General features: G+C 41.7%; 1 long non-coding RNA gene across 1 annotated transcript in view; it reads right to left on the bottom strand.

Moving 5' to 3' along the window:
• Positions 1-734: 734 nt before the first annotated feature.
• The window catches only part of LOC139177061 (uncharacterized), a 31,982-nt gene continuing 17,208 nt past the window's right edge, over positions 735-15,508 (bottom strand). Inside the window, exons 2-3 of the long non-coding RNA XR_011561468.1 lie at positions 9,701-10,833; positions 735-5,962 (exon numbers count right to left, since the gene is read on the bottom strand). This is a non-coding gene — a long non-coding RNA (uncharacterized lncRNA). The remainder of the gene's footprint in view (positions 5,963-9,700; positions 10,834-15,508) is intronic.

The raw sequence follows: 15,508 nt of genomic DNA, 5'->3' as shown, positions 1-15,508 counted from the left end.
CACGAGTCACATTACAGTAGGAGGTTTTGGTAAGGAATATGGAACTAACAAGCTACCATCAACAAGAATTTGGGAAAGGTCAAAAGGAGGGAGGAGACGCCAGTCCATATGTTCTACCGGCCTCCCAGAATTCTTCTCGCTGGAATCCACTTTGGTTGGACGATACGTGCACGCCACTAGGAAGGACCCTGAGTGTCAGAATGATTGGCCAGAAACAATCTGAAAACTAACCCCATCACCATAAAACCTGAGACTGCGAGCCACAGGGCAGAGCAGTTCTCCTGGGTTCCCCTACCCTGATGGTCTCTGCCCTGGCACTCCTTCCAATAAAGTCTCCGGCTTTCTCAACACGTGTGTCTCCTCAGACAGTTCATTTCCAGGTGTTAGACAAGAGCCTACTTGGGCCCTGGAAGGGGTCCCCCTTCCTGCAACAAAAGAATGAGTTAATTGATGTGGCAAACTTCCTTTTTGTCTTATTTTACGAAATTGCCACAGCCACCCCAGCCTTTCAGCAACCACTGCCTTGGTCAGTTAGCAGCCATCAACAGCAAGGCAAGACTCCACAGCAAAAAGAGAATGACCGAAGTCTCAGATGATGGTTAGGTTTTTTTAAAGCAATAAAGTAGTTTTAAATTAAGGTATATACATTTTTATACATAAGGCTATTACACACTTAATAAACTATAGTATAATATAAATATACTTTTATAAACATGCACTCGGAAACCAGAAAATTTGTGTCACTTGCTTTATTGCAGTATTCATTATTGCCATGGTCCGGAACCAAACCTGCAATATTTCTGAGGTTTGCCTGTAGTAAGCAAAACATAATGTTAGAGAAAAGCCCATTTACAACAGCTAACTAGAAGATTAAATACTTATGAATAAATTTAATAAGGTGCAAAACCTATATAAGGAAATTTAAGGCACCCCTGAAAGACATTAAAGCAAATTTAAACAAATAGCAAAACATGAATATGTCAATCCTTTCTAATTTATAAAGTCAATGCAACCTTACTAAAAGTTCTAAGAAGTTATTTTACTGAATTAGACTGATTTTTTTTAAGTTCATATGGAAAAACAAATATGCAAAAAATAACCAGGAAAATTGTCAATTGACTTTCAGTAAGGGTCCCAAGGAAACTAAATGGGAAAGAAAAGTTTTTCAGCAAATAGTATTAGTACACCCTGCTGGATATCTACATCTGAAAGAAAGCAGTTGGGCCATTATGTCACAGCATTCACGAAAACCAATTCAAATTCTATCATAAGCCTAAATGCAAGAGCTAATCAAGCTGTTGAGGCAGTCTGAGTGCAGGTTGAAAAAGAATTTCCAGATGTAGAGAATTTCAGAAGGGAGTGAGTTTATTAAGAGCAAGGAGCAGAGATAATGAAGGCACTGTGAGCGAAGTGGGCTGACCTCCTGACAGACCAGGGAGAGTGGACAGTTTCTGTGGGTTAGTGGCCAATTTTTATAACCTCAAGACAAAGAAAATTCCTGCTGGAAGGTTGGCCCTAGAGGACTGGTTAGGGCACTATAGAGTGACTACTGCAGTGGGCATCTTTGCCTAGTTTGGAATCAGGAAGCCTGCTGGTGATGATCATAGAGGCTTTTGGTAATGGTTACAAAGGGGCTTAGCTTTGGAGTGACCTTGATTCTGGGCTCCACTTCTGTGGCCTTGGTACAAGGTCTTGCCCCTGTGGCCTTGGGGCAAGACTCAACATTCACCCCTCTTCTTATTAAGGGGCCAAATTTTTGGCCCCTTAATCCCTGCTTATGTCTAACTACCTGCCTATCCTCATCTCAGATCATGGGGAGCCAGGTCATTGGGGAAAGGGGTGGAGACTGCTCTGGCTTCTTCCTGCTGGACAGGAGCATCATGGGGTCCTGGGTTCCAAAGCCTGCTCTCTGTCAGGGTGCATTTGAGGAGGAAGATGAGAGTCCATGAAATGATCATACGGCTTGTTCCAGTGTAGTCTGTGTGCTAACTGGCTGCTATCCTTGTTGTAGCATCATCTGGAGATTTAGTTATATTCTAGAAGAAACAAACTTTACAAGAAAGTTAGATATACATGGCCCAAAGATCAGTAGAAGCAGAAAAGCTACCAAGGGGCCTGGAAGAGGGGCTAGCCTGGAGAACCAGGACCAGATAGACATTGGTTTGTGATGTTAGTGTTTCTCTCGGTAAGAGAAGATGAAAGAATTGGGGCTTATGAAAATCTTTGTTTGAAAATACCTCATTTCCCAGAGCACAGAGTGCCTTATTTCTGATTTCTACCCTGAATTCCTTTCAGAAGATGTTGAAAGTCAGTAGCTGCAGTGGCTCCTGATTTAATCTTTGTAGAGGCAGACAGCAAGTGCCAGTTCCAGGTTAGCAGGGCTCCTTCATGGCAGTAAATTTGACCATCGGTGTGGGGGCATTTTATGATCATTTTGTCCCATGATACTAGGAATGCTCATTCCCAGATCTAGTGACGATTTTTCTGATAGATCACTTAATATGCTGTTACTGGACTTCGTCATGAAAATAGTAAAAGTTCTGGACCATAGCTTCCTTACTGCTACTGCTAAGTCACTTCAGTCGTGTCCGACTCTGTGCGACCCCATAGACAGCAGACCACCAGGCTCCCCGTCCCTGGGATTCTCCAGGCAAGAACACTGGAGTGCGTTGCCATTTCCTTCTCCAATACATGAAAGTGAAGTCGCTCAGTCGTGTCTGACTCTAAGTAACCCCATGGACTGCAGCCTACCAGGCTCCTCCATCCATGGGATTTTTCCAGGTAAGAGTACTGGAGTGAGTTCCATATGAGGTCAATGATCATAATTATGTAACTCATAATTATGGGAAGAAGCAAAAAGATGGAATAGTAAGGAAGCTAGTAGTCTCTTATAGTCCAGGAAAATATTCCATCTTGTTGCTTCTTCCCATATTTAGAGTTACATAATTATGATCATTGATCTCATATGGAACTATATATCATCATTTTATTAGAGACTCAGTCACACATTTGGTAATATAAGAGACAACAATTTTATAAAATAGGCACTATAGATAGCCATATAGCTAGCAGTAATAGTAACTTCACAAGTAAGAATTTAAGAATTTTTATTAGGTGTAGCCCAGTATATACCTAGGTTAGCTGACTTAATCTGTTAAATGACTATAGCCAGTGTTAACCTGGTTGTTGATCATGGTGCATCTGATCTTTACCTAAAGATTGATTATGAAGTTAGTTTTCAAAAACAAACTTAGAGTGCCCTTTATTAACTCGGTTAAATCTTATAACAGTATAACAGCAAAGGACTATCTGGGAAGTGAGTCTTGGTAAATACAGACCTTATTAACAAAACTAGAATTTAATATTTGGGCTTTCCAGGTGGCACTAGTCGTAAGGAACCTGGCTGCCATTGCAGGAGATATAAGAGATGCGGGTTCAATCCCTGGGGTCGGGAAGATCCCCGGGAGGAGGGCATGGCAACCCTTTCCAGTACTCTTGCATGGAGAATCTCATGGACAGAGGAGTCTGGTGGGCTACAGTCCAAAGGTTTGCGAAGAGTCAGACACAGCTGAAATGACTTAGTACAGCATACAGAATTTAATATTTAGTGAAACTCTTTTTTCTAAAATTATTCCCATTTTTATTAAACATAGCCAAGACTGATTTGTTTTTTAAATAAGTTTGGTCCATTGACTACAGATGTCATAAACCTGTCATCAGATTTTATCTAAGTGGATTTTTTTTCTTCTAGAGGTCCCCAGTATACTTTGAGATTCCTGTTTATATCAGGAGACAGTCTTTTTATTTACCTGACAAGGCTCTTCAGAACCCAAGTGTCTCCAGTTTCTGGAGAGACAAGGCAGAGAGGAAAGATAAATGTTTATTTTACCCACAGGTATAAATTACCAAATTGTTTTGAACCATAAGTAGCTTGAGGAGGAAGAAGCTCTTCTCCTTAAGATTAGAAGCCAGTAATATATCAGACAAAAGGTCATGAACATTGTAATCTTATTTAGCAGTTTATTTAATCCCACATAATTAATTGTTCTGTTGTCCTTGCCTGATGATTGAGGATGATAGTGACAGTGATAGTTTTAAGAAGTTTGTGAAGTTTTTGTTAAGATTTATATATAATTTGTCCGATGAAGTGGGTGCCTTGATCACTGGAGATTGTAGAACGTATACCCAAGTGGAAGACACACTTTTAATAATTTTTTCCTGCATTGTGAGAGCATCAACCCTGCAGCCAGAAAAGGCTTTATCCCATCAAATAAAAGTGAAGTTTGTCAGGGAGCCAAAATCCAAGCAGCCACCTTGGATTTCCTATGGCCCTGACTGACTGATTTACAGCATGGAGGAGGAAATGGCAACCCACTCCAGTAGTCTTGCCTGGAAAATCCCACGGATGGAGAAGCGTGGTACGCTACAGTCCGTGGGGTTGCAAAGAGTCGGACACGACTGAGCCACTTCACTTATCCATTTTAAATTCCCTGATTTATGAGTAGATGAAGGGTTAATTTTTGTATAAGCAGAATGAGCTTTGCCTGTGTGCCATAGTCCTCACAGATCATTTGAAATTCTTATTTATCACAACAAAAGTTGTAACAGTAAGTTTTAAAAACAAATATAAATCACTTCAAGGTGAAGAAATGTACATAGTCTGTTATCAAAAGCTGCCTTCCAAGAAAACTTTGTTCTTTTAACAGGGAGAGAAAACCAAATTCCAGTTTGGTACCAGCTTATATTCACTGTGGAACAACAGTTATTCACTTAGCCAAAGTAACAATAAAAGATTTCAAAGGCAGTTTAATATCTTAGAAACTTGTACCATGCACAAAACTCTCTTCTGTGGGTCCATTTTCCACAAACCTTTTCTTTTTTCACTTTCTGTGTTCATCACTTTATTTGCCCATTCAAAGAACAGCCACCTGTAAGTTTAGACTTACTTCCTTTTCCCTTGACAAAATGTAATTCCATTCCTTATAACTTTCTTACTGAAAACATGCATCCTATTTTCCTTAAGCAACCATGAACTGTACTTTATATTGCCATTCTGTAGATTGGCAAGCATAAATTACCCAAAGCTGTTATCTCATTTTCTTTTCTTAAAAGTTTCTTTATAGCAAGTTATTTTTCTTGTTGTCAAATCTGCAATATACATATTCAGAGTTTAGTTTATTTAAACGTAGGCATAATGAAATTATTACACGTAATGTTGATGAACCTTAAGATATATCTATATTGATTAGATCAATAAACATTAATATCAGGTATTAAATTTAATATTGAATATTTCCCAGTTCACATGAACCTGAAACTCATTTAATTTCTCTTATATTTAGGTTTGTTTGTAAGTGCTTACTTTAGACCAATTAAATTAGAGCTCATTTACAAATGAACCTCAGCAATATTATCCAAAGACAAAGATACACACTGAGACATACATATATATATATATATATATCCAGACAGAGATTTCACAATTTTCTGTTTGATGTTTAAAATGTCTCTTTGACCTTTTTTTTTTTTCTTCTTGGCTTGAAGTTCTACTGATATGCCCAAAGCTGAAGTCTCAGGCAGAGTGGGCTGTGTATCTCAAGGACATAAGAGTTAACTTCACGCTTTTTCCTAAGCATGTTGCTGTTTTCTGAGGCAGGATCAGAGCTCCAAAAAAAGTATTTAATAAGCCAGGTTTTTCTAATTGCACATGCAAAAAGAAACAGTTTTGTAATTTCAAAAAGATTTCATTGTAACCAGTTTTCTCTGGAGTCTAAAGAATATCATAACATCCAGTGTCAAAAAATGTCATTTTTCCTTTTTGCATTTATAGTTTCATAGCTAAAATATAGACCAAATAGTGTTCAAACTGGCTCAGATGACAGGGGCAGACTGACTGATAAGATGTTGTTCCAGCAGGTGTTGTTCCTCTGGGGAGGTGGAGTCTTAGTTTGATCAGAAGAATCTGAAGGAGTAAGGGAAATAGCAGGAATAGTGAGTGGAAGCTTGGTTCCCGCCCTCTATCCACCACCACCCAAAAGATTGGAGAAGGGGATTCTTTAGCGTGTTAGGAGAGTCTTTTTTTGTTTTTTTCAGACTTTTGACTGTAGGAGAGAGTCTTGGGCTAGGAGATCTGATGGAAGGAGAGACAGAGGGGGATGAGGGGATAGGGCAGCAACAGAAAGACATAAGCAGTATGAGTCCCTTGGGTCCAGATTCTGAGTGAGTGCCATTAAGGTTTGAGCATAAGGAATGATAAAAGAGATCAAGTTGGAGGATTGTGTTTAATTTAGTGTATCATTAAGAAGCCATTTTTCTTGGTCCCCCAATTCATACTGGCTCCAAGTTTTATTGAGAAAGAATGTGAACCTTTCTTTTTAAGATTTTCAGGATCAATTTTTTTTCCAGGTCCTGAGAATACAGCCTAGAGGTGAGTCTGAGGGAGGTTCTTGAGATGTACCTGAGCCCATTCTTAATGGAGGTACTGAGAACTCACCAGCCACAGAAGGCATCCCAACTGTCCCAATGAACATTCTGTGTGCGACAAGGCACTGTGTGGCTAATGGTACAAATGGCCAGCCATCCCAACAGTCACGTCCAACAGAGAGGTAACCCCTGAGCATGTGATGTGGCTAGGCACAAGCCTAGGCACAAACTGTGTGAAAATGCACCAGGCAGCTAGGGCAGGAAATGACAGAAAAGAACTTCCTAGAACCAACCATGACTTACTCTTTAGCAATTCCCTGAAATGTGAAAGGCACCCTTTGGGATGATTCAGAGGCAGCTCCTAGGCTCTTGTAAATTAATCTGCACCATGGGAGGACAAGAAAGACAGGGAAGACAGGCTGAGGAATCTGCCCTGCAGTCCTGCCAGGAAGGTGGTGGCCTGGAGAACGGGCTTAGTGTTTTGCTTGAACCAGTATATGCCTGACATGGTGCATGGAAGTTGTTTTGCTGGGGGCAGACACTTCTGATGGCCTGGTGTGGTCTATGACCCCCTTATCCTGTCACAGGAGTCTTCAAGCGGCAGGTGCCCTAATGGCTTTTAGGTACCTGAGCTGTGTCTGCATAATTTTAATTGGCCTGGCCCTCAGCTTAGGAGGAGGAGGAGGAAGAGGAAAAGAGAGCCCTTGCCCACTTGGGTGGCAGCTACTGGCCCAAAGCGGGCAGTGGAGACTTTGAAACATGCCAGAGAGTAGCTCTGGCCAGAGTTCCTCAATTGCTTCCATAGACACTTGCCTGTTCATGGAGGGTTTGAGGAAAACGAAAAGAAAGAAGAAAGGTGAGAGTGGGGGGAGCCCCCTAAAATTCATGTACGGGCCACCAAATGTTGAGGCATTCCGAGTGTGGGTTGGAAAAGAATTTCCAGGAAGAACATTTCAGAAGGGACTGAGTTTATTAAGAGTGGGGAGCAGAGATAACAAAGGTGCTGTGACCTCCTGACAGACCAGGGAGAGTCGACAGTTTCTATGGGTTAGTAGCCAGTTTTTATAGTCTCAAGACAAAATTCTGGCTGGAAGGTTGGCATTAGGTAATTGGTTAGGGCGCTATCGGGTGACTACAGGGGTGTGTATCTTTGCCTAATTTGCAATCAGGAAGCCTGCTGGTGATGATCATGGGGGATTTTGGCAATGGTTACAAAGGGGTTCAGTCAGATTTGGAGGTGACCTTCGTTCTGGGCTCCACTTCTGTGGCCCTGGTACAAGGCCTTGCACCTGTGGCTTTGGGGTGGGACTCAACACAAACCATAAAAGCCTTCAAGGAAAACAGCGGTAAGTCTTTGTGACATTAGGCTAGGCCATGGTTTCTTAACTATGACACCAAAAGCACAAGTGACAAAATGAAAAATAAATTAGCCTATGTATAAATTTAAAACCTTTTTTTTGCTGCAAATGCTATGAAGAAAGTGAAAAAACAATTCACAGAATTGGAAGAGCTATATGCAAATCACATATCTGATGAAGGACTTGTATTCAGAATATACAAAGAACTCTTGGAATCTGAAGTCAAGTGGGCCTTAGGAAGCATCACTACGAACAAAGCTAGTGGAGGTGATGGAATTCCAGTTGAGCTATTTCAAACCCTAAAAGATGGTGCTGTGAAAATGCTGCACTCAATATGCCAGCAAATTTGGAAAACTCAGCAATGGACACAGGACTGGAAAAGGTCAGTTTTCATTCCAGTCCCAAAGAAAGGCAATGCCAAAGAGTGCTCAAACTACCACACAATTGCACTCATCTCACACGCTAGTAAAGTAATGCTTAAAATTCTCCAAGCCAGGCTTCAGCAATACGTGAACCGTGAACTTCCAGATATTCAAGCTGGTTTTGGAAAAGGCAGAGGAACCAGAGATCAAATTGCCAACATCTGCTGGATCATCAAAAAAGCAAGAGAGTTCCAGAAAAACATCTCTTTCTGCTTTATTGACTATGCCAAAGCCTTTGACTGTGTGGATCACAATAAACTGTGGAAAATTCTGAAAGAGATGGGCATACCAGACCACCTGACCTGCCTCTTGAGAAATCTGTATGTAGGTCGGGAAGCAACAGTTAGAACTGGACATGGAATAACAGACTGGTTCCAAATAGGAAAAGGAGTATGTCAAGGCTTTATATTGTCACCCTGCTTATTTAACTTCTATGCAGAGTACATCACGAGAAACATTGGGCTGGAAGAAGCACAAGCTGGAATCAAGATTGCCGGGAGAAATATCAATAACCTCAGATATGCAGATGACACCACCCTTATGGCAGAAAGGGAAGAAGAACTAAAGAGCCTTTTGATGAAAGCGAAAGAGGAGAGTGAAAAAGTTGGCCTAAAACTCAACATTCAGAAGATGAAGATCATGGCATCTGGTCCCATCACTTCATGGCAGATAGATGGGGAGACAGTGGAAACAGTGGCTGACTATTTTTCTGGGCTCCAAGATTGCAGCCATGAAATTAAAAGATGCTTACTCCTTGGAAGGAAAGTTATGACCAAGCCAGACAGCATAGTAAAAAGCAGAGACATTACTTTGTCAAAAAAGGTCCATCTAGTCAAGGCTTTGGTTTTTCCAGTAGTCATGTATGGATGTGAGAGTTGGACTGTGAAGAAAGCTGAGCACCGAAGAATTGATGCTTTTGAACTGTGGTGCTGGAGAAGACTCTTGAGAGTCCCTTGGACTGCAAGGAGATCCAACCAGTCCATTCTAAAGGAGATCAGTCATGGTTGTTCATTGGAAGGACTGATGTTGAAGCTGAAACTCCAATACTTTGGCTACCTGATGTGAAGAGCTGACTCATTTGAAAAGACCCTGATGCTGGGAAAGATTGAGGGCAGGAGGAGAAGGGGACGACAGAGGATGAGATGGTTGGATGGCATCACCGACTCGATGGACATGGGTTTAGTTAGACTCCGGCAGTTGGTGATGGACAGGGAGGCCTGGCGTGCTTCATTTCATGGAGTCACAAAGAGTCGGACACGACTGAGTGACTGAACTGAACTGAACTGATCTTGAACCTCGGTAAAAAAAAAAAAACAAAAAACCCAGTTTTAAAAATCGGCATAAGATTTGAATAGAATTTGTCTAGAGAAGATACGGTGGCACTAGTGGTAAAGAACCCGCCTGCCAGTGCAGGAGACATAAAGAGACGAGTGTTTGATCCCTGGGTTGGGAAGATCCTATGGAGGAGGGAATGGCAACCCATTGCAGTATTCTTACCTGGAGAATCCCATGGACAGAGGAGCCTAGTCGGCTTCAATCAGTAGAGTCACACAGAGTCAGACATGACTGAAGCAATTTAGCATGCACGGAGAGAAGATATTCAGTTCAGTTCAGTTCTGTCATGCAGTTGTGTCCGACTCTTTGTGACCTCATAGACTGCAGCACACCAGGCTTCCCTGCCCATCACCAACTCCTGGAGCTTACTCAAACTCGGCAATTGAGTTGGTGATGCCATCGAACCATCTTATCCTCTGTCCTCCCCTTCTCCTCCCACCTTCAATCTTTCCCAGCATCAGAGTCTTTTCCAGTGAGTCAACTCTTCACATCAGGTGGCCAAAGTACTGGAGTTTCAGCTTCAGCATCAGTCCTTCCAATGAATATTCAGGACTGATTTCCTTTAGGATTGACTGGTTGGATCTCCCTGCAGTTCAAGGGACTCTCAAGAGTCTTCTCCAACACCACAGTTCAAAAGCATCAGTTCTTCGATGCTCAGCTTTCTTCACAGTCCAACTCTCACATCCATACATGACTACTGGAAAAACCATAGCTTTGACTAGACAGACCTTTGTTGGCAAAGTAATGTCTCTGCTTTTGAATATACTGTCTAGGTTGGTCATAGCTTTTCTTCCAAGGAGCAAACATCTTTTAATTTCATGGCTGCAATCATCATGTGCAGTGATTTTGGAGCCCAGAAAAATAAAGCCTGTCACTGTTTCCACTGTTTCCCCCTCTATTTGCCATGAAGTGATGGGACTGGATGCCATGATCTTAGTTTTCTGAATGTTGAGTTTTAAATCAACTTTTTCACTCTCCTCTTTCACTTTCATCAAGAGGCTCTTTAGTTCCTCTTCACTTTCTGCCATAAGGGTGGTGTCATCTGCATATCTGAGGTTATTGATAATCTTCCCAGAAATCTTGATTCCAGCTTGTGCTTCATCCAGACTGGCATTTTGCATGATGTACTCTGCATATAAGTTAAATAAGCAGAGTGACAATATATAGCCTTGAAGTACTCCTTTTCCTATTTGGAACCAGTCTATTGTTCCATGTCCAATTCTAACTGTTGTTTATACAGATTTCTCAGGAGGCAGGTGAGGCTTCCCTCATGGCTTAGCTGGTAAAGAATCCACCTGCAAATGTGAGAAGATATTCAGATGGACAATAAGTACATGAAAAGATACTCAGCACTGGAGAAATGCAAATCAAAATCATGAGATACTATTTTACACACTGATGGCAATAATAAAAAAGACAGAAAATAACAGGTATTAGTGTAGAAATTGGAAAACTGAAACTCTTGTACACTGCTAATAGAAATGTAAAATGGTGCAACCACTTTGTAAACAGCCTGCCAGTTTCTCAAAGAGTTAAACAGAGTAGTCCTATGTGCTCCAGCAGTTTGTTAGGTATATACTTAACAGAACTGAAAACCTATGTCTACACTAAAACTTGTATGTGAATTATGCTTGTACATGCTGCTTTGGGGCTTCCCTGGTGCTCAGATGGTAAAGAATCTGCCTGCAATGTGGGAGGCCTGGATTCAGTCCCTGGGTTGGGGAAGATCCCCTGGAGAAGGAAATGGCAACCTGCTCCAGTATTCTTGCCTGGAAAATTCCATGGACAGAGGAGCCTGGTAGGCTACAGTCGATGGGATTGCAAAGAGTCAGACATGGCTGAGCAACTAATATGCTGTTATTAGCAGCCTTATTCATAATACCTAAAAAAGGAAAACAGTCCTTATGTCTATTTGATAATAAATGTGGTATTATTACCAATAGAAAGTGGTATTTTAAAAGTAGGAATGCTCACTCCTTTGAATGAGGGGTCAAATGAGTTTAGGAATGAAGACAAGAAGATGCTCTGGCAGCAGCAGTCCTGGTAGGCATGGCATGTGGCATAAGTCCTCCTTGGGTGAGTGAGTGAGTGAGTAAAGTCGCTCAGTCATGTCCGACTCTTTGCAACTGTAGCCCACCAGGCTCCTCCATCCATGGAATTTTCTAGGCAAGAGTACTGAAGTGGGTTGCCATTTCCTTCTCCAGGGGATCTTCCCAACCCAGGGATTGAACCTGGGTCTCCCGCATCACGGGCAGATGCTTTACCATCTGAGCCACCAGGGAGTCCTCCTTGAGGAGGTCGCTATTAGCTCAACTATAGAGCCACCAAGCAGGCGATTCACAACCTGGAGAACAATTATACCAAAGAAGTTCTTGCACTGTTATGAAAGTTCTAGGCCCTGCAACAGATTTCCCAACCTGGGGATCCAGCAAAGGGACTCAGAACCCTCATGGAATTTGACTTTGAAGGCCAGTGGATTTGATTACAGAACCTCCACAAGACTGGGGAAACAGAGACACTTGGAGGGCACAAACAAACCCTTGTGCTTAACAGGACCCAGGAGAAAGGAGAAGTGATCCCACAAAAGACTGAGCCAGACTTGCCTGGGTGTGTTCGGGAGTCTCTGGTGGATGCATGCATCTACAGCAGCCTCCTGTGGGGTGAGGAACACTGACTGCAGCAGTCCTGGGAAGCACGGCATTCTGGCATAAGGCTTGTTGGAGGAGGTCTCCATTAGCCCTACTACAGTTTGGCCTCAGGCCAAACTACAGGGAGGAAACAGCCCCACCCATCAGCAGAAAATTGGATTAAAGATTTACTGAACATGGCCTTGCCCACCAGAGCAAGACCCCGTTTTCCCAAAAGCCAGTCTCTCAGGAAGCTTATCTACAGCCTCTTACCCTCATCCATCAGAGGGCAGACAGAATGAAAATGACAGTCACAGAAAACTAACCAAACTGACCACATGGATCACAACCTTGTCTAACTCAATGAAGCTATGAGCCATGCCATCATATAGGGTCACCCAAGATGGACAGGTCATTGTGAAGAGTTCTGACAAAACGTGGCCCACTGGAGAATGGAATGGCAAACCACTTCAGCATTCTTGCCTTGAGAACCACAAGAACAGTATGAAAAGGCAAAAAGATATGACACTGACATGGAAAGCTGAACTCCCCAGGTTGGTAGGTACCCAATATGCTATTGGACAAGAGCAGAGAAATAGCTCTAGAAGGAATGAAGAGGCTGAGCCAAAGTGGAAGCAACACCCAGTTGTGTCTGGTGGTGAAAGTAAAGTCCAATTTTGTAAATAACAATATTGCATAAGAACCTGGAATGTTAGGTTCATGAATCAAGGTACATTGGAAGTTGGTCAAACAGGAGATGGCAAGAGTGAACATTAACATTTTAGGAATCCGTGAAATAAAATGTATGGGAATGGGTGAATTTAATTCAGATGACCATTCACATGACTACTACTGTGGGCAAGAATCCCTTAGAAGAAATGGAGTAGCCCTCATAGTCAACAAAAGAGTATATAATGCAGTACTTGTGTACAGTCTCAAAAATGACAGAATGATCTTGGTTTTTTTCCAAGGCAAGCCATTCAATATCACAGTAATCCAAGTCTATGCCCCAACCACTAACGCCGAAGAAGCTGAAATTGAACAGTTCTATGAAGACCTACACCTTCTAGGACTAACGCCAAAAAAAAGAAGTCCTTTTCATCATTGGGGACCGGAATGCAAAAGTAGGAAGTTGAGAGATTCCTGGAGTAACAGGCAAGTTTGGCCTTGGAGTACAAAATGAAGCAGGGCAAAGGCTAACAGTTTTACCAAGAGAACACACGAATTATAGCAAACACTCTCTTCCAACAATAAGAGATGACTCAACACATGGACATAACCAGATGGTCAATACTGAAATCAGATTGATTATGATCATTGCAGCCAAAGATGATAGAGCCGGAAAAGCTCTATGGAGTCAGCAAAAACAAGACCTGAAGCTGACTGTGGCTCAGATAAGGAACTCCTTATTGCCAAATTCAGACTTAAATGGAAGAAAGTAGGGAAAACCACTAGGCCATTCAGGTATGACCTAAATCAAATCCATTACAATTATAAAGTGAAAATGACAGATTCAAGGGATTAGATCTGATAGACAGAGTCCCAGAAGAAATATGAACGGAGGTTCCTAACATTGTACAGGAGCTGGTGATCAAAACCACCTCCAAGAAAAAGAAATGAAAAAGGTAAAATGGTTGTCTGAAGAGGCCTTTCAAATAGCTGAGAAAAGAAGAGAAGTGAAAGGCAAATGAGAAAGGGAAAGATACACCCATCTGAATGCAGAGTTCCAAAGAATAGCAAGGAGAGATAAGAAAGCCTCCTTAAGTGAGCAATGCAGAGAAATAGAGGAAAACAATAGAATGGGAAGGACTAGAGACCTCTTCAGAAAAATTAGAGATACCGAGGGAACATTTCATACAAATATGGGCACAATAATGGACAGAAATGGTACAGACCTAACAGAAGCAGAAGATATTAAGAAGAGGTGGCAAGAATACACAGAAAAACTATACAAAAAAGGTCTTAATGACCTGAGTAACTGGTAACAATGGTGTGATCACTGACCTAGAGCCAGACATCCTGGAGTGTGTAGTCAAGTGGGTCTTAGAAAACATTACTACAAACAAAGCATAACGATGATGGAATTCCAGCTGAGCTATTTCAAACCCTAAAAGATGATGCTGTGAAAGTACTGCACTCAATATGCCAGCAAATTTGGAAATCTCAGCAGTGGCCACAGGACTGGAAAATACCAGTTTTCATTCCAATCCCAAAGAAGGGCAATGCCAGAGAATGTTCAAACTACTGCACAAGTTCCACTCATTTCACATGCTAGCAAGGTAATGCTCAAAATTGTTCAAGCTAGACTTAGATTTCAACAGTTTGTGAACTGAGAACTTCCGTATATATAGGCTGGATTTAGAAAAGGCAGAGGAACCAGAGATCAAATTGCCAACATACACTGGATCATAGAAAAAGCAAGAGAATTTCAGAAAAAAATCTACTCTGCTTCACTGACTATGCTAAAGTCTTTGTGTGGATCACAACAAATTGGAAAATTCTTAAAGATATGGGAATACCAGATCACCTTATATGCCTCCTAAGAAATCTGTATGCAGGTCAAGAAGCAACAGTTAGAAATGGACAGAGAACAACGAAGTGTTCAAAATTGGGAAAGGAGTACATCAAAGCTGTATACTGTCAGCCTGCTTCTTTAACTTATATGCAGAGTACATCATGTGAAATGCCGGGCTGGATGAAGCTCAAGCTGGAATCCAGAAAGCTGGGAGAAATAGCAATAACCTCAGATATGCAGATGAAACCACCCTTATGGCAGAAAGGGAAGAAGAACTAAAGAGCCTCTGGATGAAGGTGAAAGAAGAGAGTGAAAAGCTGGCTTAAAACTCAACATTCAGAAAACTAAGATCATAGCATCTGGTCCTGTGACTTTATGGCAAATAGATGGGGAAACAATGAAAACAGTGAGAGACTTTTATTTTCTTGGGCTCCAAAATCACTGTGGACGGTGACCGCAGCCACGAAATTAAAAGACGCCTGCTTCTTGGAAGAAAAGCTATGACTAAATGAACAGCGTATGAAAAAGCAAAGACATTACTTTGCTAACAAAGTAATGGACAAAGTAAGGACAAAGGTCCTTATAGTCAAAGTTATGGTTTTTCCAGTAGTCATGTACAGATGTGAGAGTTGGACTATAAAGAAGGTTGAGCACTCAAGAATTGATGCTTTCAAACTGTGGTGCTGGAGAGGACTCTTAAGAGTCCCTTGGACAACAAGGAGATCAAACCAGTCAATCCTAAAGGAAAGCAACCCTGAATATTCATTGGAAGGACTGATGCCAAAGCTCCAATATTTGGTCATCTATGAGAAGAGCTGACTCCCTGGA

Source organism: Bos indicus, chromosome 18 (assembly GCF_029378745.1).
Source record: "Bos indicus isolate NIAB-ARS_2022 breed Sahiwal x Tharparkar chromosome 18, NIAB-ARS_B.indTharparkar_mat_pri_1.0, whole genome shotgun sequence".
NCBI classification, from domain to species: domain Eukaryota; kingdom Metazoa; phylum Chordata; class Mammalia; order Artiodactyla; family Bovidae; genus Bos; species Bos indicus.
The sequence above is the reverse complement of the archived record's forward strand: the minus strand, read 5'-3'. Positions and strand labels throughout refer to the sequence as shown.